The sequence below is a fragment of the Heterocephalus glaber genome, unplaced genomic scaffold, assembly GCF_053883595.1.
Source record: "Heterocephalus glaber isolate CG9 unplaced genomic scaffold, H.glaber_assembly_v1.0 deba00001454, whole genome shotgun sequence".
Lineage (NCBI taxonomy): Eukaryota > Metazoa > Chordata > Mammalia > Rodentia > Bathyergidae > Heterocephalus > Heterocephalus glaber.
Window position 1 is genome coordinate 13263727 of NW_028258303.1, and position 21274 is coordinate 13285000.

Here is a 21274-nt window from a genome sequence, read left to right on the forward strand (position 1 = left end):
AAATATTTAATTATGGCTTGGTGAATAAAAATGGGGTTTTAAAGGTGATAGAGCCCCACCACCCTCTGGCTTAAGTGTCAGATTGTTTTGCAAGTGTTCTTTTTTTTGCACAAGTGTTCCATCTAGTTTGATTTTTGTGGACATTCGTTTTCACTAGTTCTTTAGAAAATCAGGTACACTGAAGATAGTTTTCATGTAATACCTTTTTCTCCCTGAAAATACGGGCATGTTTTCCTAATCTAGTGGAGAATCTGCTTGAGGATCCTAATCTATTTCTCTTGAATAATTTTGGTGGTGGGCAATATATTTATTTGGCTTTCAGATTTTGATTTAACATAAAACTTGTGGCTTTTAAAATCTTGTGACCCTCAGTTCTTTCAAGGGAGTATTGGTTTTATAAGATGATTTTTCTGGGTGAATCTGTCCATGGCTTTTATCTGATTTTTAATGTATTTAGTTTAGACCTCAATACTGAGCTCCCAGCCTATTTATTCAAAACCAGGCCTTCTACTTGGAAGTTTTGATCATTTCTAAACTTGTTTTTCCTGTATGTCAATGTTGGTGAATAAGACTTGTATCTACTCAAGTCATTGTGCTAATCCTTCAGCATGTTTACTGGAGGATCACCAGCTTCTATCATAATGATTTTGTTTATCTCTTTTCTCAGTCTCCACTTTTTTTTTTTTTTTTGCCAGTGTCTTGGATTAGACCTGTGTCACATTCTCTATCAATGGGGTTACTTAAGTATCTCAATGAAGTCTCATTCCAGGCTTCTTCCTGATCTCTACCTTGCTGTCTACATAGCCTTTGAAAATGTTGACTGTCTTAAAAAAAAATAGGTCCTACTGAAATCATGAGAAAATCTGTATCATGGGATACAAGTCTTTCTAATCTACACCTGTCTGACTTGTATTTCCTTGCCATTCCCTAGAGCTAAAAAGATGTATGTTAAGAAAGATAACTGGTGGCTATGTGAAAGATGTACAGGAGAATATAGAGATGTAGAGTGCATACAAGTAACATCTTAAAATCCAAGAGAGGTGATGAATACTTCTGTACTCAGCTGCACCACAGTGGAGGAGCCACACAGCAGAGAATGGAGATGAGGAAGAGATAGAAATTGAGAGATACTCTTTTTATAGGCATTGTTAGGGGACTGACAAGTATAGGAGCCTGGTCATACCCTTTTTCCTATGACTGAGACGAATAAAGTTTAGACTCGGGCATCCAGCCCATTCTGATCAGAGGGTGAGAAGGACTTTGGCTTATTCTTGACCACCATAACTTTGTAACATATTTGGCTTCCTGGTTTTGATGCTGTTAACTTCTTAGGATATGGTGTGTTTGCTTTGCTGTTTCTGCTATAGTGCATGATGGAGTCTTGTGCCAGGACTTTGGGTCTCCACCCATGTGACCCCATTTCTCCATTTGACCCTTTATCTCCAGGAAGTGAGACTGGACAAATAGTCTTAATTATCTGTCACACCCAGAGCCAATATCCAAGTTAACTATAGAGGCATTGGCTAAACACTTATAATAATTTTAACCATTTTTTTGGTCTGGGCTCTAGCTTCTTTAAGTTCCTTTCAACTCCAATATGTTGTACCCCCTACATCCCATCTCTCCCACCACACATGCAAATTGTCACTATACAATCCACTGACATTTTTATGTGGATTAAGACACTATACTTGAATTTGTCACTTTTGAACTCCATTTTTCTAATTAATACCAGAAATGGTCAACAACTATCTTTGTGTTTAGGAGGTCAGATTGGTGGTTTCTCAATATGGCAGCCAATGAGTTTTCCCATCCCTGGTATACTTGCTGCTCTTTCCATCAATTAATGAAATCTTGTTTCCCTTGAACTTTGGCTGCCCTTGTGATTGGCTTTGCCTACAGAAGTGCAAGAAATTAGGTACATGTTCAAGACTAGGCTTTAAGAGGACTAGCAGCCCTTTTGTCCCTCCTGGAAGCCAGCCACCATGCTGCAAAGGAGCTCCAGGTGGATTATTGAAAGATGAGAGGCCAAATGTAGAGATGCTCTTGAGATGAAAGGTCATCTTAGGTGGTTTGAGTTCCCAGTGAATAGTTTTATTTATTTATTTTTGGTACCAGGGATCGAACTCAGGACCCTGTGCTTTTGAGGCAAAGTCCAGAACCACTGAGCTAAATCCCTGGCCCAGCAGTGAATACTTCTGTACCCTCAGCTGGACCACAGTGGAGGAGCCATACAGCTGATCCCAATCAACCCACAGACTCATGAGAAACAAGCAGTCATTATTTTAAGCTATTAGGTTTTGGGGTGGTTTGTTACACAGAAGATAAGTGAGACAGACTGCTTGTTATTCATGGTCAAATGGTGATTATCTCTGAGTGGTGAGATTTATAAGTTGTATTTTTAAAAAGTGGATTTGAGGGGCTGGGGATTTAGCTCAGTGGTTTTGCCACCTGCTGCACAAGTGCAAGGACCCGAGTTCAATCCCCGGTACCAAAAAAAAAAAAAAAATCAACCAAAAAATGGATTTGAATTATTTGTGTATTAGAATAAAGAATGAACTTAAAAACACACACTGGTTAGCTAGATCTTTCTTTTAATGGGAATCCTTCATAGTTACTTACGATTACCATGATTTAGAAGGCCCTCCTTGAGTGGCACCTGGTGCTTCTCATGGCATTCATGTATGCATACTTCCCAGCCTCCCTGCATCTCTGCCGCCTCCACTTGCCATGCCTTTAACTTCAGCAGCTCATGCACACATTTTCTTCTGGCTGGAACACCTATGTCTTAATGATTTTCTCATTACTAGGGCAAAATATCCAACCCCCACAACTTAAAGGAGGGGAGGTTTATTTTTGGCTCATGGTTACAGTCCATGGTAGGTTGGCTTCAAAGCAGAAACAGCATGGTGGAAGGGCCTAGGTGGAGGAAACCTGCTCATGTCATGGTGGCCAGGAAGCAGAGAGAAAGGTGGAATCGAAGAGGGAGATAATACCCTTCCAGGTCACACCCCTAGTGACCTGCCTCCTCTGACCAGATCCCAGCCTTCTAACAGCAAGTCAGCTATGAGGCCATCAGTGGACCAATCCATGGATGAGTACAGCACACTTATAATCCAATCACCTTCCAAACGCAGACTTTGGAGGGACATTTCAGATCCATACCATAACACTCTCACCTTTGTCTGGCAAACTGCTTAATCATCTTAGAAGTCCCTTCCATCACTCATTTCTTCTCTTGTCCATTCCCCCACTGAATGTCTGTCTCATATGCCAGGTACTACGTATAGGGCTTGCTATCCACTAAACACAACCCACAGTGCCTTTGCCTTCAGGAAACTTAGTCTAGTGATGGAACCCAGCAATTGACAGTAATATAGTTTTAAGTGTTGTGATGATATTTTCTTCCAAGATACCTAATGGGAACTTCTTGACTTTGCTCTCCTTATCAGTGATACTGGTTTCCATAAAATCCTATGTGTACCTTCATGTTATTAGTTAATATCTTGTCTGCTTACCTTGCCTGTCTGCCACATGAAAGCCGGGGTTCTTTGTCTCTCTTGTTCTTTGTTGAATGCCCAGTGCCCAGCAGTATTTGGCCCATGGTCTTGATGTTGCTGCTGCTTTATTACAATTAACAAATAACTTTACTGGCCACTTATTATGTCCCGGGGCCTTTATATGAATTATCAGTCCTTACCACAATGCTATTTAATGAGTCTTGCTATTAGTTTCATCATATGTAAAATAAGACTAAGGATTAGAAAATTTAAGTCACTTTACACGGATCTAGTAAGTGGTAGGGCTCTAAGTCAAACCAAGACTGCTTGTCAAACTCTATGCTGTGAACCATAATGCTAAACAACTACTCAGTAGTGGATGGCATTCAAACAGTTGTTGAATGATAACAGAAATGTATATAAAGAAAATCCTACTCAAAATTCCAGTCAAATAAATCACACTGTTCTGTTCTATTTTTAAAAACCTTGCTGTCATCCATATAAAGGAAAAGTTGCTAAGATATAGAATTCAACTGTCTTTACTTATTCAAGAGCCAGATTAGAACAATATTGTTAAAGTCTGAGGCAGTCCAGTGGCAGTGTAGATAAAAACTCATCAAAATGGGTTTGTTTGGTTTATTTCGGTACTAGGAATCAAACTGAGGGCCTAGGGCATCCTCAGCACCCACTCTACTGAGGCAGGATAGAAAAAAATAGATAAAAAAGAAACAAGGAAATTATAATTTTTAAATTGTTGTTTTGAGCCAGGTGTGGTGGTGCATGCCTGTGATCCCAGCACCCACTAGGCTGAGGCAGGATGATGGCTATGAGTTTGAGGCCACCCTGGGCTACATAGTGAGTTTGAGGCCAGCCTGAACTACATAGTGAGACCCTGTCTTGAAAAAAAAAATTTTTTTTAAAGAAAACTGCAGCTTCAGGACACAAAATTACCCAGGTTACAATGCCTTTTTTTTTTTTTTTTTTGCTCCTAAGCCTGATTTTTCCCTTTTAGGGTTCTTATACATAAACGCCTGAAAGTCTTAAAGATACAATAAGTCTGTAATTAGTCTCATGCTTTTCTTTCAATCCTATAAATTTGCAAATCCCCTTGAGATTTCCACCCTCAAGGGCAAGGCTATTAATTGGGTACCATATCTCTAAACTTCCAACATGCAAATGGTTTGTGTTTTAATGTAGCCCACTAATGAATAACCTGACAGACACTAGGAACACATCCTAAGACCAGTGATGGTGAACCTTTTAGAGCTTTCAATGATAGAAACAGCCTGCTGTGGCAGGCATGCCATAGGTTCACCACCACTGTCCAGACCATCCATCCCGAGGACACCAGCAAGAGCACATAAATACCCCCGGCCCTAGACCATAACATGATTCACCTCTCGACTACCCACACTGCTTTCTGAGTGGGCACTTTTTTGATTCTGCCTAACAAATCTGCCCATGCCTCTCACTCTTGAGTCCTGCAATTTGTGTCACAAGTCAAGAGCCTACTCCATGGGAGAGTGTCTTAGTTACTTCCTTGTTGCCAAGAATACACAACACCCACAACTGTGAGGAGGAAAGGTTTATTTTGGCTCACAGTTTGAAGAGGTTTCAGTCCATAGTCGACTGGCTCCAAGGCTGGGTGGCATGGCAGAGCAGCATGGCAGACAGGAAGCAGAGAGATCAAGGGAAGAGGAAGGGAGATACATTCTTCCAGGCCACACCCCTAGTGACCCACCTCCTCCAACCAGGCTTCACCTCCTAACATCACATTTAGCTATAAACTCATCAGTGGACTAATCTATATAGATGAGTATCATGTCCCCATGATCCATTCACCTTCCAAAGCCCCACCTATGAGCACAAGGGGCCTTGCAGGGACATCTAGATATAAACCATAACAGGGGCAGGGGGAGAGTTGAGGGCCCTATCTCCTCTCTGTGGGGTCCTCCTCAGAACCCATCCAGTGTGACACAGCCATTGAGCTATACCCCTAGCCTCAAAGAGAAGATTTTTAATTTTCCCTGAAAACCTCTTCGTACTCAAACCTGTGGGCCTTTCTGAATTCCTGTACATCTAGTTCCTTTTACACAGAGGTTATATTTCATACTTATCAGTATCCTGGTTGCAAGACCCAAAGTTGCTTAGTATCAACAGGGGTGAACTTTGTAATGAGAAAGGACCATTTTGTGAGGGGCTTTCCAGCCCTTTGCCTGATGAATTATTCTTCAACACAGCAATCGCTTCATACTCATCTATACTCTGCCATGCTGCTAATAATTATTTTGGTGTCTGTGGCTTATCCTCTTGCCGAAACTGTCAGAGACCATACCTTCTGCTTCCATTTGTCCTTCAAGGAGCCTCACATAATTCTGGGTAAAAGTTTGCCAACATTTTTCTATTTGTTGGTAATTATGCTTATGTCTTTTCTGTTTTTGGTTACAGCAGTTCATAGTTTGCAAAGTTAAGCTTCTATGCATGCATAGTCAAATTCACCCTCTCCAAAGCTAGAATTTGCAATCATTGTAGAATATGTGGGTGGCCACAGCCCACTGTTTCAATTTTGTGGCTCTTATTCAAGAATGTGGCCCTTATTCAAGAGTAAGGTGTAGCAAGGACAGATGCCAGGCTCTGCACCAGTCTGTCAGGATTTGGGTCCAGGTTTAGCCCCTAACTCTGACCAGGCAGGGTGTTAACCAAAAGCATTTGTGTCTGTTTCTACATCTGTCTGAAGGGGTTAATAACAGTAGCTACCTGTGAGGGATGCAGAGATGCCCCAGCTGCAGAGACCCTGGTCAAGAAGACCCCTGTCTAATGACACAGAGCTGGGAAGAGGTGTAAAGGCCTGGTCCCTCTGGTCCAACAGAGCACAATCCAATATGTCAGTTTGGCTCCAGAGCTTTCCTTCAGCCCCTGAAGATATTGTTGGGCCCGCATTGTGCTCCATCCTTTCTCTCTTTCCATGCTTCCTTCCCTTGCATTGGTGCTGATCTCCAGGACCTCCCTGACAAACACTGTGCACCCTAGACTTTGTCTCAGCCCCTGAATACAGCCCTTGCCATACTACCTTGTATTTAATAAGATGATGCACATTAAAGAGTTTGCAACAATGCCAGCTACACACACTGGAAATATTGGCTATAACATTTATCACCCCACTTTTGTCCCTGTGTTTTTACCTTTCTGCTAAATCAGGACTCAATTATTTATTCAATTATGTTGGAACTACTATGATGTTGAGTGTTATTCCAGGCATAGAGAATGCAAGAAAGCACAGTCCTGAACCTCGTAATCTAACAGGGGAGGCAGATGTAATGGAAGAAACACAATCAAAGAAATATGTGCCAAGTGCAGTGTTATCATCCTGGCTTCATCACTGCATGACTTCCTAACCTTCTGAAGGGAACTGGGAGTCCATGTGGTGTGGTTTCAGTCAGTCAGCCAGGACCCTGTGGTCTGTCTTCTTTGTGGAGCCATTTGAATTCTTGTTTCCCTCCAGCTCTTCCTATTGTTCTACTTTTAGAATGTCTTTCCTTTCGGTAAACATGTTCAGTCTGCTTCAAGGGCAAATATCTCCAAACAGGTTTATAGCCTCATGGATCTCAGAAACTTTGCTTTGAGGTGGGATTTGAACACCTATTAGCTGTGAATGAGGCAAGCCTCACTGATCAATCTGGGTACCCCGGGAAGCAGACACAGAGAAGTCAGAAGTACAAGAGTACTTCTGGGAGTGAGAAAGGGGGAAGAAAGAGGGCTGTTGCTTTAGTCACTTTCTTTGTCACTGAGACACAATACCTGACGCCTACTACTTGAAGGAGGAGAGGTATAATTTTGCTCACATTTCAGCCCATAGATGGCCAGCCCCATGGCATGACAGCAGAGTGACATGGCAGAAGAGGAGCTACTCACATCATGGCATCTGGGAAGTAGGGAGAGTGAAGAAAGGAGCTGGGAAAGGAGACACAACCTTCCAGGCTACGTACGCCTCCAGGGACCCACCTCTTCCAACTAGGCCCTGCCTTTTAATAGCAAGCCAGCTATAAAACCCCATAATCTAATCATCTTTCAAAATCCATCTATGAGTGCACGAGGCCCCTGGGGAACACCTACATGTAAACAAGAACAGTTGTGCAGGGAGAACCTTTGTACTGCAGGTGTGACAAACAGTCAGCTAAACTAGAATGTTGGAGTGAGAGTTGCCCATTGGATTCACACGTTGGGCAGCAGTGGCCAGGGCTAGTGTTCCTAAGCTCTGTCCTTGGCTGATGATGCACTGGGGAAGCCTGGCTTTGGCACCAATACTAGGGGGTGGTGGTGGCATGTGGTGCTGTCACAGAAGGCTGTCAGCTGCCACCTTCCTCTCTATGGGATGGCAGGTTCTTTCTGGAAGAGAGATCTGAACTGCACACCTCCAATATGCTAGAACCACATAATCACTCTGAGTTTTTTAATCTGAAAAAGGGATACTGAGAATAGCAAAGACTCTCAGCACCAACACCCCAAACTTCTCTGCTAAGAGACTTGACTAACATTAACATGGCTTCTGGTAGCCTGGGGGCATCATCCCTGTGACAACTCAGCCCTCTTGTCACAGTCTTGGGTCTGTGAAAAGAATTTGCTGTTTGTTCTAGCCAACACCTGACACAGGTCTCTGACCTCCCTTTTCTAGGGCATTTACTGAGAAGGGCTTACAAGTGTGAATTTTTTCTCTGTCCTCTTGAGATATATGTGTATCTCCTACAATTAGGTGTCTTTCTGGAAGACCTGAAGGCCATTGGTTTGAACTGTGATCATTAGGGAGGGCAGGGCTTGGTCTTTCTCCCAGCTTCTGTGGAAGATAAAAATCTAAACTTCTGGGAATGGGCAGCTAGCAGACACCACTGGCCTCACACCACACTGTCCTTGTTTCCTCTTGTTCTTGCTCTTCCTCCTTGCTGACTTGGTTTCCCCCAAGATTCCGTCATCATGTCTGCACAAATCAGGACAGAGCACAGCTCTTCTTCCACTCTCAGTAATTACTGAATAAGGCCTGTTTTCACCACTTGAATGGCATTATTTATCTTCGTACTGAGATGTACATTTCCTTTTTCATGGGGATGTGAAGACTGACCAAGTTAATGGAGAAAATACAACTTGTAGCTCTGTAAAAATAAAAGTTGTCTATGTGAAAGCATCATATACAGTGTATTTGCCTGAGAGCTTTTAAAAAAAGACATCAAAAATCTTTTTTCTGTTAATACTTCTCCTTTGTAAAAATGTGAGCCATACAGAAAAAATAGTGCCTAAAATGTTACTTCTCAGAGATATTATGGTCAACACATATTTATCTTTTTATTGAAGTCTAAACACATAATCTTTCTTTCTTCTTTTTTTTTACCTTTCCTTCCTCCTTCCTCCCTCCCTCCCTCCCTCCCTTCTTTCCTTCCTTCCATGGAATCAATAGATATGGAACTACTGCCTTTCATCTATTTGTTTATTGATTGATTGTTCTGTGGATTGAACCCAGGACTTTGTACATGCTGGGCAAGCGCTCTATCACTGAGCTACCCACTCAGTGTATACTTCCTTACTTTTAATGGTTGTGGAGTTCATTGAAAGCTTATGTGGTAATTTACTTAACCAATCCCTTTCTGATGGACACCTATGTTATTTCCAACTGTTCAGTATTTTTAATCAAACTGAGATAGGAGATTAGGGTGTGGCAAAGCTGGCTGGGAAAGTAGGTGTGAACTGTTAACTGCAAGATCTCAGACACATACACAACATAGTTCCCAAAGGCCTGCATGTGGACTTCTCTGGAGAACTGGAGCAGGTTTTCTTGTTTTCTTTTTTCTTTTTTTTTTTTTTTTGGTACCAGGGATTGAACTCAGGTCCTCGTGCTTGTGAGGCAGGCGGTGGAACCACTGAGCTAAATCCCCGGCCCTGGAGCAGGTTTTCAATAGAATGGCCTAGACCTGATGGGATCCCAGCACCACCTCTCAGGACCTTGATGTAGAAGTTCTCATGGGTTTCCTCAAGATTTGGACAGTATAAAAGAAAGGTAGCCATAAGAAGCTGGTGCTGTCAGAACTTTCCATGATCGGTCACACTGTGTTTCCCAGGTGCAGTGTGTACTTTTATCTTTGCTCTCTCTCTCTTTTTCTATTTACTCAGCCCAAGCTTGCTTTGCAGAGCCAGTTTCTCTCCTACTCTTCACCTTTACTCTCTTGAATAAACTTTGCTGTTGCTTTTTGCTCATTTTGTCAATTCTTTGGTCGAGACAGGAAGAACATGGAATCCAGCTCTGGAAAGAGAGGCAAGCAACCCCAAACACTGTAATTAGTTTGTGAGCTACTTTTAGAAGGAGCTACCTGATAACAAAACCTGTAGTAAGCCTTTTTTGGCATACATTTCTGTTACCTGTGCAATCACTTCTTTTAGGTTATACTGTATTTCTAGAAGCAAATTCTTGACTCTTAAGAAATACACATTTAAAACTTATACATTGTTGACCTGTTTTCCAGAAAGGTGAATATGTATTTGCAATTCCATCAATAATGTATGTCAATGAGAGTTTCCTTACATCCATGCCAGAGCATTTTGATGGGGGAGGGAGAGCATGGCTCAGAAAAGCAAATGGGATCATTAAATTCCTAAAGGGCTCGGAGGAAAGTGTCACTAAATGACACAGGAGGAAAAGGCATAGTCTCCAAAAGCTGGGCTGAAAGTGACCTGTGCTTACCTTCCATTTAGTCCCAGGTTCCAGCTCGCCTACTGTTGAAGAATATACACCCTAAGCCACCAGGACATCCAGGCTCCTTCCTGTAGGATGAAAGGGTAAGCAGCTGCAGCTAGCAGTGCCTTCTGGCCTGGGTGGACGAAAGCCTTTCTGTGCCACATTGGAGGAAGCCCTGCCTGCAGCTACACCTGCCTGGCCCGAACTCTTGTCCCATCTTGCACATTAGAGGAGCAAGGTTGACGAGTTCCATGAAGAGGAGGAGATCAAAGGCCAGTGGAGCTGCCAACTCAGAGAAGAGGTGTGGTGCCTGCACTTGGAGCCTGGCTCCACAGCAAACATTCATCTTGGTTGCTCCAGGGAAACATTTCATGCCATTTTCAGGTGGGGCATCAAGGCAGGGGCAGGAGGTGAAGATGACAGGGAGTAACATTTTAAGTGCCTCTGTGCCTGGTTGTACCAGTTGCCACATTTCTTCTCTTTCCTTTTTTAAAGCCATTTTTTTTTCTTAAATTGAAAAGGTTTGAGTGCATAACTTTTGTGGGGGAAAACAACTCCTTAAAATACTCCAGTTTAATGCACAAATATCTCCCTGATATGCTACCTGCCAGCTGTTGTCAAGGGGTCTGTATTTTTCACATAGCTTCACAGGGCTCATCTCACTTTCCTTTGCCACCTGCACTAAACAGCTTTAGAGCACAATGGTGCAGCTGCTTAGCAGCTGTTGCCTGGACTTAGGGCAGGAGCCCTGATGAGGGCTCAATGACATGGCTCCTTTATGCAGTTTCCAGACTTGGAGTCCTAGAAGCAGACATGGATGTTCAAGCAAAAAGTGAAATGGGTGGATAAGAGGGCAGAAGAACAGGGCCAGACCCAACTCACCCTCAAGACTGCTGTCCTTTCCTTTCTTGATGTTCTTTCAAAGAAAAACAAGAAAGTACATAAAAAAGCAGATCTGTCTAAACTTCAAAACATTTCTGATCCCTAGCAATGTGGATAGGAGAGTCTCAACCTGTAGTATATTCAAAGAATTGTAATTTTATTTTATATTATTTTATTTTATTATTGTGTGTGTGTGTGTGTGTGTGTGTAAGAACTGAAGTAAACGTAAGATTCTTTCTGAAACTTTATTAGGAGAAAATTTAGGGAAAAAATAATACTTTAACACCAACAAAAAAATCATAGCTTTATTTAATCCACTGAAATTTATATCAATTAACCACAGTATCTTCATAAATATTAAATGTTTATCTTCTCCAAAATTCTACTTCATTCATTACTATTTTCTTAACAAATATTAGTAAGCAAGCACAAATTTGTCTTTGATCAAAATATTCCCTTGTTCTTTTTAGTAGTAGGATAATAAATTTTAAACTGAGTGAGGGTTAGGGTGACAGAATTATAATTTTAAAAAGAGTTCAGAGGGGCTGGGGATTTAGCTCAGTGGTTCTGCCACCTGCCTTGCAAGTGCAAGGACCTGAGTTCAATCCCTGGTACCAAAAAAAAAATGTATATGGAAATTCTGAACTCTTTTTTTTTTGGTTTCAGGGATCAAACTTAGGTCCTTGCGCTTGCAAGGCAGGCGGCAGAACCACTGAGCTAAATCCCTGGCTCCATATACATTTTTAAAAAGTACTGAATGTAGAAGTTACAAAGAGAGCCATTTATATTAGTTTTCTTCTTTTACTATTGCAAAGACAGAAATAATGAAGGGTCAACAAAGAGGGAGCAACATAGACTGATGGGAATGTAAAAAATCCTGCAGAAGGAGCAAGGGGTAAGATAAGGAAGCTGTGAGTGAAAGCCTTGTCTTCTGAGAAAGGCTTTCTTCAATGCTAGACTAGAGGATTGTCATTATTTCTATTTATAAACTTTTAGAAAAGATTATATCCAGTCTAGGATCCAGTCAAGTCTGTTTTGAGCTTTGTTAATTTTCACTGTGAAGGAAAGAACTGATGAATGATTGCATAATTATGGTGGGAAGTGGAATGGTAGGTATTAATAAATAGGAATGAGCACATTTAGCACAAACACATCCTGACACCTTCACAGCGATAGATGTGCAAATGAGCTGTGAGTGTGCCCCCTGTAGAGACAATCACCACACCCCAACACCATTACTTATTTCCCAACCCCTAGTGTGAGAGGTCATCTCAGACAGATAGCATCAGCAAAAGGGGTCTGGGGGCAGTGCCACACAATGACAAGCCACGTCTGTGTTTAATATGCAATGTGTGAAGAGAGGTTATGCTCCCTGAAAATCTCAAGTCATGTTTCACGGAGGACAGAAGCTTAAGATTCACAGGTTATGGGAAGAGCTTGGGGAGTGATCACTCTTCTTTCAGCTTAAATTTCACCTCTTCTTGACTTGTTTGGTTTAAAAACAGCTTCCGAGAGCTTCTTGGGAGAGTGCTTGTGTCTTGTTTATTGTTGAATGTCCAGCACCTGCAGGAATGCCTGTCACAAGGTAGATGCTTAATATATGAAGGTTAAATGAACAAAACCAAGAGAAGCTACTCAAGGTGTCTCAGATAACATTATATTTCAGAACCGATGCTATTTGAAAGGACTTAACCTTGAGAATTGAAATTGGGAAGTCAACACATAATGACAGGGAGCACATATTTGGAGAATTCTCCTTATAGCAATATAAAATAAATAACCAAGCAAAAACAAAACAGAATGTCTTCTAGGGCCCAAGGTGGAATAAAAATGAGCCTGTCTGTAGCATACTTTGTGGAATGGGATGGTTAAGAAAGCACAGGCTGACCAAACAGGGATAATTTGAATAGAAACAGAAAGAGAGAGAATCTGAGACCAACTTTGTCAGCATTCATAGCAGAGACTTGGGGCATGGACATCCTTTCAGAAATGAGATTACAGTGCCCGGATTGGGAGCATTCTTATAGGGAAAAGAGATTAGTTAGAGTAGTCTGATCCCATTCTCTTAGCACAAGTGTAATTTGATTTCCTTGAAGATTTCCTCATACAAACAAATACACTGATGTTATTCTTTGCTATCAGTTCATCTTCTCTAGGAAGCAGATGCTGTGACAGAGTTAGGAGGGAAGAGGTTTATTGAGATACAATGTTCATAACCAATAAGGGGGGTAGGAAATGGGATAGGGCAGGGAAGTCCTCATACTACAATGCATAACAGACACCTGGGAAAGGAAGGAAAAAGCAGAATAGAGCAGGGAGAGCTTCAGATTATGATGTGGATCTGCATAAGTTTCTGCCCACCCACCCAATGAGGAGCTCTGGAATGAACACAGCCCTTTAGAGAAGCTCCACATTGGGCAGTTGTGACCTACTGGTAAGACCACTTCCTTTCTGGTAAGTGGTATTGGTGGGATAGCCTAGGAAAGCATGGCATAGCCTCAGGGTGCTGCAGCTAGAGTCTTTCCGCCACCTATGTTCCTCACAGCTCAACAGCAAGTTCTTTTTGACCCTCACTACTGCCACACTATCCATGGGGATTTCCAAATCTCTTATTCCATAGAGCATTGCTACAGAGTTAGATATTTGCTTTTCCAGCCTCCCTGACAAGTGAAAGACCATGTAATTCAGTTCTGGTTAATGGGGCATCTGAGAAGCTAGCTGGATGAAAAGACAAATCTTCAAGATGAGAGAGAGAGAGAGAGAGAGAGAGAGAGACAGAACACTGTAGCTAATGTTTTCTGATTCAGAAGGCAGTTTTAATGTTTGGAGTAGCAGCCAGCCAGGTACCTTGCACTTATGAGGCTATAAGCAAACATGCTAACAGGTGTAATTCTTGATGATACTGATGAGTTTACTCTCTTTTCTTGTTAGTGAAAAATAAATAATGTGTTATAGTTTAACCCATTGTTTTTTTTCTGTTACTTTCAGCTAACTAATACTACTTTTATTGCTTGATTCCCATAACTTATATATAAGTTCTCAATAAGGTCTTATCAATAAGAGAGTTTGTATTCTAGCTTACCTAGAAATTTCTTTTTCGTTAGAGTGCATAGTCTTTGTGAAATCAGTGTTTACTGAAGGTCCCCAAAAAGCAGTTTTAAGGCATGAAAAGCTGAAGACTAAACCTAGAAAAGGGTACTCATGTATTTTCACTCCCTGAGTTTTCCAATCTTAGCAAGAAGTTTGCATTTATCCAAGCCCCAGGGCAAACTAAAGTTATATATCCCAGTCAGAAATGATTTTAAATGTCAAAAGCCTAAAACCTGTATGTGAAATAATGGAGTAGAGCCTACATTCCCTAGGCAAATTTGCTCCATTTAATTAATTTAATTAATTGCTGTCTGTGGGACAGCAATGGAGTATTTGGGGTATGAGGCCCAGTGGGCATTATCTAGAGAGATGACCAGAGGATGCAGTATGTTTATAGAGGACTATTAAACACCCTGGCTGCCTCCCCCCATTAGCACCCACAAGCACATTCACTCATTGTCACTTGGGAGACTGGAATGAACAGTGATGGCGAACCTTTTAGAGCTTTCAATGGTAACAAACAGCCCAGTGCAGCATGTGTGCCATAGATTTGCCACCACTGGGATAGAGAATAGGAGAACACTGCCTTGTGGAGCTGTAGTCCAGGGAATTCTCTCCCTTTCATTCCTATCCCTTCAGGGTGGGGACTCTGGACCCTGAGAAACCTGCGGGACACTATTTAGGAACATAAATGGACCAGTTTGATGTTCTCATCTGCATCAGTGTTCTCAGAGAAACAGACACACTTAAATTAGGATTTAATAACAGGACTATTTCTGAAGGTCAGGTGGGCTATAGGGAAATCATAAGGGAATGTACAGTAAGTCAGGGCCAGAAATAGCAAAGCTGTAAAAAAATTAGGCCCAAAGAGATAAGAGGAGGGTAGGGTTGCTGGAAGCCAGTAAAAAGGGTGATGTAAAAAGATGGCTTGAGAAGATGTGTGAGCTGGTTAAGAGGACACCCCCTGAGAGAAGGAGCCCAGGGAATAAATACCCTAATCTCATACTCTTCCCTCCAATCTCTGCCTGGGCTCCTCATTGGTTCAACCAAAAGCCAGAGAGCACAGAAGCCCTATCAGTGGAGTCCAAATCAGTTTCCTCAGTTGAAAGCATAGCAGAGAGGAGCAGATTGGATTCGGAAGAGAGAGAGAGAAGAGGACTGACCTTCCTTTTGTATGTCCTCTGGAAGAGATGGTGCAGAACATCTTTAGTTTCCTCTTTGGAGATGGTATGGAACATCTTTAGGACTAAGGCAAGGGAGAGAGAGATCAGGAACACATGTTTGGATCACCTGCAGATAGTGTAATTCATTTCTAAAAAAGTGGAGAGATTCTGAAAACATAACTACATCAAAACTTCTGGTTTACAAATTGGGCTTGGACACACAGGCTCTCTGGAGAGGGCTGAGAGAGGGGTTGGGAAAGCCATCTTTGGCTGATATTGAAGAAAGAATTCACATTGGAACTAGTTAGCTAGTTATTTTTTCATTCAAGAAACAATGTAATGGAACTATAAAGGGAAATAAGTATTCAAGTCTAGAAAAAAAAAGAAAAAGAAAAATGGCAGGTGGAATCAAGGAGGGAGGTAAGAGGTGGTGAGGTGGGTGCTTATGGAGGGAAGCAAAGCTCTTCAGAAACCCTCAGGCTATGACTCTTTGCCCAGAATGTTGTCATATGGGAGAGAGATGGGCAGCCCTGGCTGAGAGTCTGGAGAAACAGGCATTTCCACCTGTGCACACCAATTCCCCAAACCAAGTCAGGTTTCTGGCAGGAGAGAAAGGGGAGTTGATAGTGGGCTGACAACTAGCATGTCTACCATCTTACAGGAAACCAAGACTCAGTGACGTCTACCCCAGAATTTCCAGCTAGTGAGTGATGGAGCAGGGATTCAAACTTGGTTCTTTTTGACTCTAAAGCAAATGTTTCTGCCTACTGGGTTGTGGGTTGTAATGGAAGTTTGGTGCTGATTTCTTGCCTCAGTATATAGCATTAACAAACTGGTAATGAATCCTGTAGTTACGGGTGGTTTTGGACACATGGAGAACGAAACACGGTATTTTTAGGAGATGGATTATTTTCACATGGAGTCAGGAACACTGGCTGTAGGTTCCAGTTTTGCCACTGAGTTATGATGCAGAGAAGTCATGTTGTTTCCTGAGGGACATTTTGTTACTGTAGATAAAAGGCAATAAGAATACCTTCTTAAAACTCATGGATGATGTGAAATGTAATAACGATCTTAAAAACCACTTTGACAATGATGGATAAAATGTTTTAAGGAAAAGTCTAAGATGTCGAACTAGCATTTTAGACCACAGTGCTCATGAAGAATGTTTCAGATAGAGGTAGAACATTGCTCTTATTAGATAGTAATAGTTCCAAGAAATTCCTGTTATGAACATGAACCACAAAGCATAATAATATTTCCTCTCCCTTTCATTATTTAAAAAGCCTTTGCTCCCCTCCTATGCTCCTGGGCCTGGAGTTGGCCTGCAGGGAGGATCAAGTGTGAGACGAGGGGTTGCTGAGATTGTCACAGGGGACCGCTGCTGACATACGTCTTTCTGACGAGCTCTGTGGGGGTCCAAAGCTGAGACTGGCAGTTTCATTTCAGAGAGAAATTTGAAAACCACAAGTATAGCAGCTATTGTGCTGTGCAGGATGGCCGGAATTGGGACTAAATTCACAGGAGCCTCATGATGACAGATCCATATTATTTTCTAATTTAGAAGCAACCCAGATTCAAAAAAACAATTCCAAGTCTTCATTGAAAGAGGTATGAATCCTCCCTTCTTAAGCACTTAAAATGTGTAGATGTATTCAGGATGGCTATTGAGATTATCTAGATATGCAAATTGCCTAAGTTTGAATTTACTCATCATGCAACTGTGGGAAAGTTGTTTTATTTATTTTTTAAAATTCTTTTTTCAGTACATTTTAGGTATACCATACATTTACATTTCTCATTGGGAACTCGAACCTTTACATGATGTATCTTGGTTCTTATTTTAGTTGTTTTATTTTTTATTTTTTTTGCCAGTTATATATTTATGGAAAGATAATCCTCTGGATTTAAATAGATATGTACATACAAATATGAACAAACTAAAAAAAATACAAACCCTTGGATAACAAGGGGGCTTGTGAGAACTCCCTTGCCATTCTCCCTTACCCAAGGGCAGAGGATATGAGTCTGCTTTTTAAAAATTATTAATTTTGGCCATTCTTGCAACAACAAGCCTGCAGTTGGGTGATTTACCCATAAGGTGAAAGTCAGAAAAAATTCAGAGTTTCCATTTTCTGAACTATGCATCTCCAAAATTAGGGCTACATGCTTCCTTGTTCTGTCTTTTAACTAGTTTATCAGGGTAATGGAGACTCCCCCCAAAATGTACCAAGAAATAAGATAGACTCATAGTTTAAAAGGGTGAGGGACCATATGCTCTAAAGGCAAATGACATGACAAAGGCATTCCAACCCCAGAGAAATATTCACTTCCCACCCCTCAAAGGGATATATTGTCCAGCCCAGGTCCAGGCCCTAGGTCCTTTGCTCTAGCCATCTCTATTTCTTTGGTATTGTCAGAAGACAAGTTTCAGTTCCTGGGTACTGGGGAAGAGGGATACTTGTTTAGGGGCTTCCTAAAGTACTAGTGAACAATTTAAGCTTAAAATTTTCCCTTTTAAAAATATTTTAAAATAAACAAATTAAACTCCATTCTGTGCTGTACACAGCCCTTTCGACTCCCTGATATCGATTTGAGGAAAGTAGAGAAGGGGAGTCAATGTGGAAGGGCCTCCTCACTTTCTTCTGCCTCTTCAGTTTGGCTTCTCCCTTGGGTACTGTGCTGTTGGGCTTGGAGGCTGCAGTGGCCCCACAGCCAGGCTGAGGAGCTGCAAAGAAATTCCCACTGAACATCTGGCCTGGGGGTACTTAAAAGATTCAGCTCAAGAAATCCTGAAGTTCAGCAGGAGGGGCATCTGCGGGGGCTCTGTGCTGACCACTGGTGCCTGGGATCCAAGAGCCAAATGAGATGTGATAGGGAACTCTGTGGGTATCTGGAGAGATTCCCACACATTGACATCCAGCCCACTCTGTGATGTCATAGACCTTTCCATCCATCAGTGCAAAGTAGGTGATCTTGAGCCCCAACATGCTTGACTCTGCCCAAAAGTCTCCTTCCTCAGAAGGATGCAGCCTATTATACTCAGTACAGTATCTAGCACTCTTAGATTCCTGGTCCATTTCAAACCTCCTATGCTTTCCTTGGCATCAACGACACATCGCAGTATTCATTGGTTCCTTGAGGTCATCTTGCAGCTTGGACAGAAACTCATTCACTGACTGGCTCAGCTCATTCTCTGCCATTCATTTCATCTCATATTTCAGCCTTTCAGGGTTGCTGACAATGTCCCAAGCTGCCCTTAAAACCTCGAAGGCCTCCTCAGCCTGGGGATGATGATTTTTATCAGGATGAACCATCACTGCCAGCTGCCTATAGGCCTTCTTTAGTTCAGTATCAGATGCTGTGGCTTCAACCCCCACCACATGGAAAGGGTTTAGCTCATCCTCAAGAACCCCAGCCATGGTCAAGAGTCGAGCCACTTCCTCTTCAGGCTGGCAGTACTGCCCACTAGCTACAGGTGTATTCCCTTGGCTATTAGTCCTCTGCTTGAACCAGAGCAACTCCAGCCAACACCACTGAACTATTCTTACCAACTGCTGCTGTGGCCTATCTCTCAGCAGAGTGAAGCAGTGCTGTAAGGTGGGAGAATCCAGCCAAGAAAAGAGCCTCATAGCCTTATCCCTCCAGCCTAACTGGTCACCCAAGCCCACCAGAAACTGCCAGCCCAACGTGAGACAGCCCAAAAGGAGGGCTAGATCCAGGAACAGCAAAGCACCCATTAGGCTAAGAAAATGGGTGAACAGCCCTGCCCCATAGCAAAACCTCTGGTTTAGAAATTGGAACACTATCTGGGCCCAGCCCCCCAGCCATTCTGCCCAGGCTTCCACCCAAACTTGACAAAGTACCAAATCACTGCCTTTCAGCTGCCTGCGTGCATAGATGAGATGGCCACAAGTTTCCATGTGCTCTTCCACCAACACCAGCAGTTCAATCAACCACCAGAAGCCTGCCTATACAAGCTGACATAGTTCTTCTGCTCCCTACAACCCCAGACCTCTGCACTTATCTGTCTGACTTTGTTTCCAGCCCAGCCGATGTTGACCAGGGGCCCTGGGATCTCGGCGTCCACTCTCCTCTGATTATCCTCCTTGGTCAGAAGGAATGGTGGTGGTGGTTTCTTTCTGCTGGACACCCATGAAAATTCACTTGGAAATTTAAGAGGTTCCTCATCATCATATTTCTTTTCCAATTCTTCATCTTCCCCCATGGTTGGAGACATACAGTGGTGGCAAACGTTGCTAGAAGAGCCATCTCCTCCCTCAGAGTAAGGCCCTTGTGGGATTCCAGGGACTCCCTGACAGTTACAACCAGATGGAATGGAAAGAAAAGAAGAGTTCCCATCCTCATGGTACACTGCCTCACTCTTTGAGAGTTCCTGGTCCACTCCTGACTCTTCTTCTGAAGATGCCTCACTCTGATCAGGGTCCTCTTCTTCCCCAGGTGGTTCTGGATCCATTGGAGAGCCATGCTTGGATCCGACCAGTGGGCAGGATTTGGGGGCTGTGTGTACTTAGGACCAGAGTGTTCTGGGAAGCAGCGGGTACCATTTGGAGCAGTCTCTGCTGAGTCCCTGAGTCCTGAGGATGCAAATATTTCAGGATTTGAGGAGGGTCCAAAAGTCCTGAGTGAGGCACCACCGCTGTGGTGGGCTCCACACAACCCTCTTTCTCCTGGGTGCCTCTAGGCCATGGGGATTCCTGAGGGTTTTAGGTCACAGCCATCAAGGTAAGTTCTGGTGTGGAAGAGTGGTGGTAACTCCTCCCGCTTGAGCAGCTGGGCCTTGGGGCCAGGGGGAGCTACAGCAGCTCCCCTGGGCAGTTGTTTTATTTTTTTGATCTGTTTTCTCATCTTTAAACATTTTTTTAAATTTTGAAGATTTTTAATAGTACATGTTTGCTCGTGTTTACATTCATCACAGTATTTCCTCATCTTTTTTTGAGACAGGGTCTTGCTGTGTAGTTCAGTCTGGCCTTGAATTCACTATGTGACCTTGAAACTCCTGGCGATCTTCCTGCCTCAGCCTTCCAAGAGTTGGGATCACAGGTGCATGCCACCATGCCCAGCATTTCTTCATCTTTAATTTGGAATAGTAACAGAAACATTCTTGAGTTCCTTTGATTAGACAAGATAACCCACTTAAAGCTGTTAACAGATAGTATCTATTCCATAAATTCCAGTCCTTGTGTTAGCATGAACCTATAAATTCTAAAAATGACCCAGCAGGACCCGAGTTCTGCTCTGGGCCATCTAGCATGTGACCTGGGGTCAGGCCCTTTGCTTCTTGGAAACCCAGTTTCTTCTCTGCTTAACTAAGAAATGTACCTTTCTTCTTGAACTCTGCCCTTTGGCAGCCTGTACTAATCTTGGTACAAATTTAATCCCTTTTATAAGAAATACATTCACACTGGGCACATCACTTTTTTTCATTGTTACTGTGGGTTTCTATGGCCACAGGGAGACATCTTATCATACAGAATGTCCAGAGTCTCACTGGAAAAGTCCGCATTTAATTGAGCTCTGCTCCCAAGTCTTTCTTCCTAGTCCTCAGTCATTGTCTTCTTCCTAATCTTAAACTTGCTCCAAGAATGCATCCAACCTGGTTCTCCTTCCCTAGACCTCCTTTATCATCCTGAGAAACATGCTTCTTCTCTAAGAAATCTGGTGTGCCAATCTGTGACTATTCATCACAGCTGGCTGATCAAAGCTATTCTTCCTAGCACCAAGTCTCTTACTAGCTAAGAAGATTTTTCCTCAGATCATATTCTTGAATGTCTTAGCCTGTAGAATGTAGTAATGATTCTTTTCTTGGAGAGAAGCTGTGTCAAATATTTTCCATTTGATCTTCCAGGTCCTTCCCACCCCCTACCCTGCCCTGTGCCTCAGGAGGTTGCCCTATTGGG

The 21274-nt window shown here is 42.6% G+C and overlaps 1 pseudogene across 1 annotated transcript; it reads right to left on the reverse strand.

Moving 5' to 3' along the window:
* Nucleotides 1-11395: 11395 nt before the first annotated feature.
* On the reverse strand, nucleotides 11396-20063 carry LOC101726385 (dnaJ homolog subfamily C member 14 pseudogene; annotated as a pseudogene). Its single transcript, XR_015452891.1, has 3 exons — nucleotides 17993-20063; nucleotides 15354-15436; nucleotides 11396-12675 (listed from the first exon to the last, which is right to left on the reverse strand). The product of XR_015452891.1 is annotated as a dnaJ homolog subfamily C member 14 pseudogene (transcript).
* Between the last annotated feature and the right edge of the window lie 1211 nt (nucleotides 20064-21274).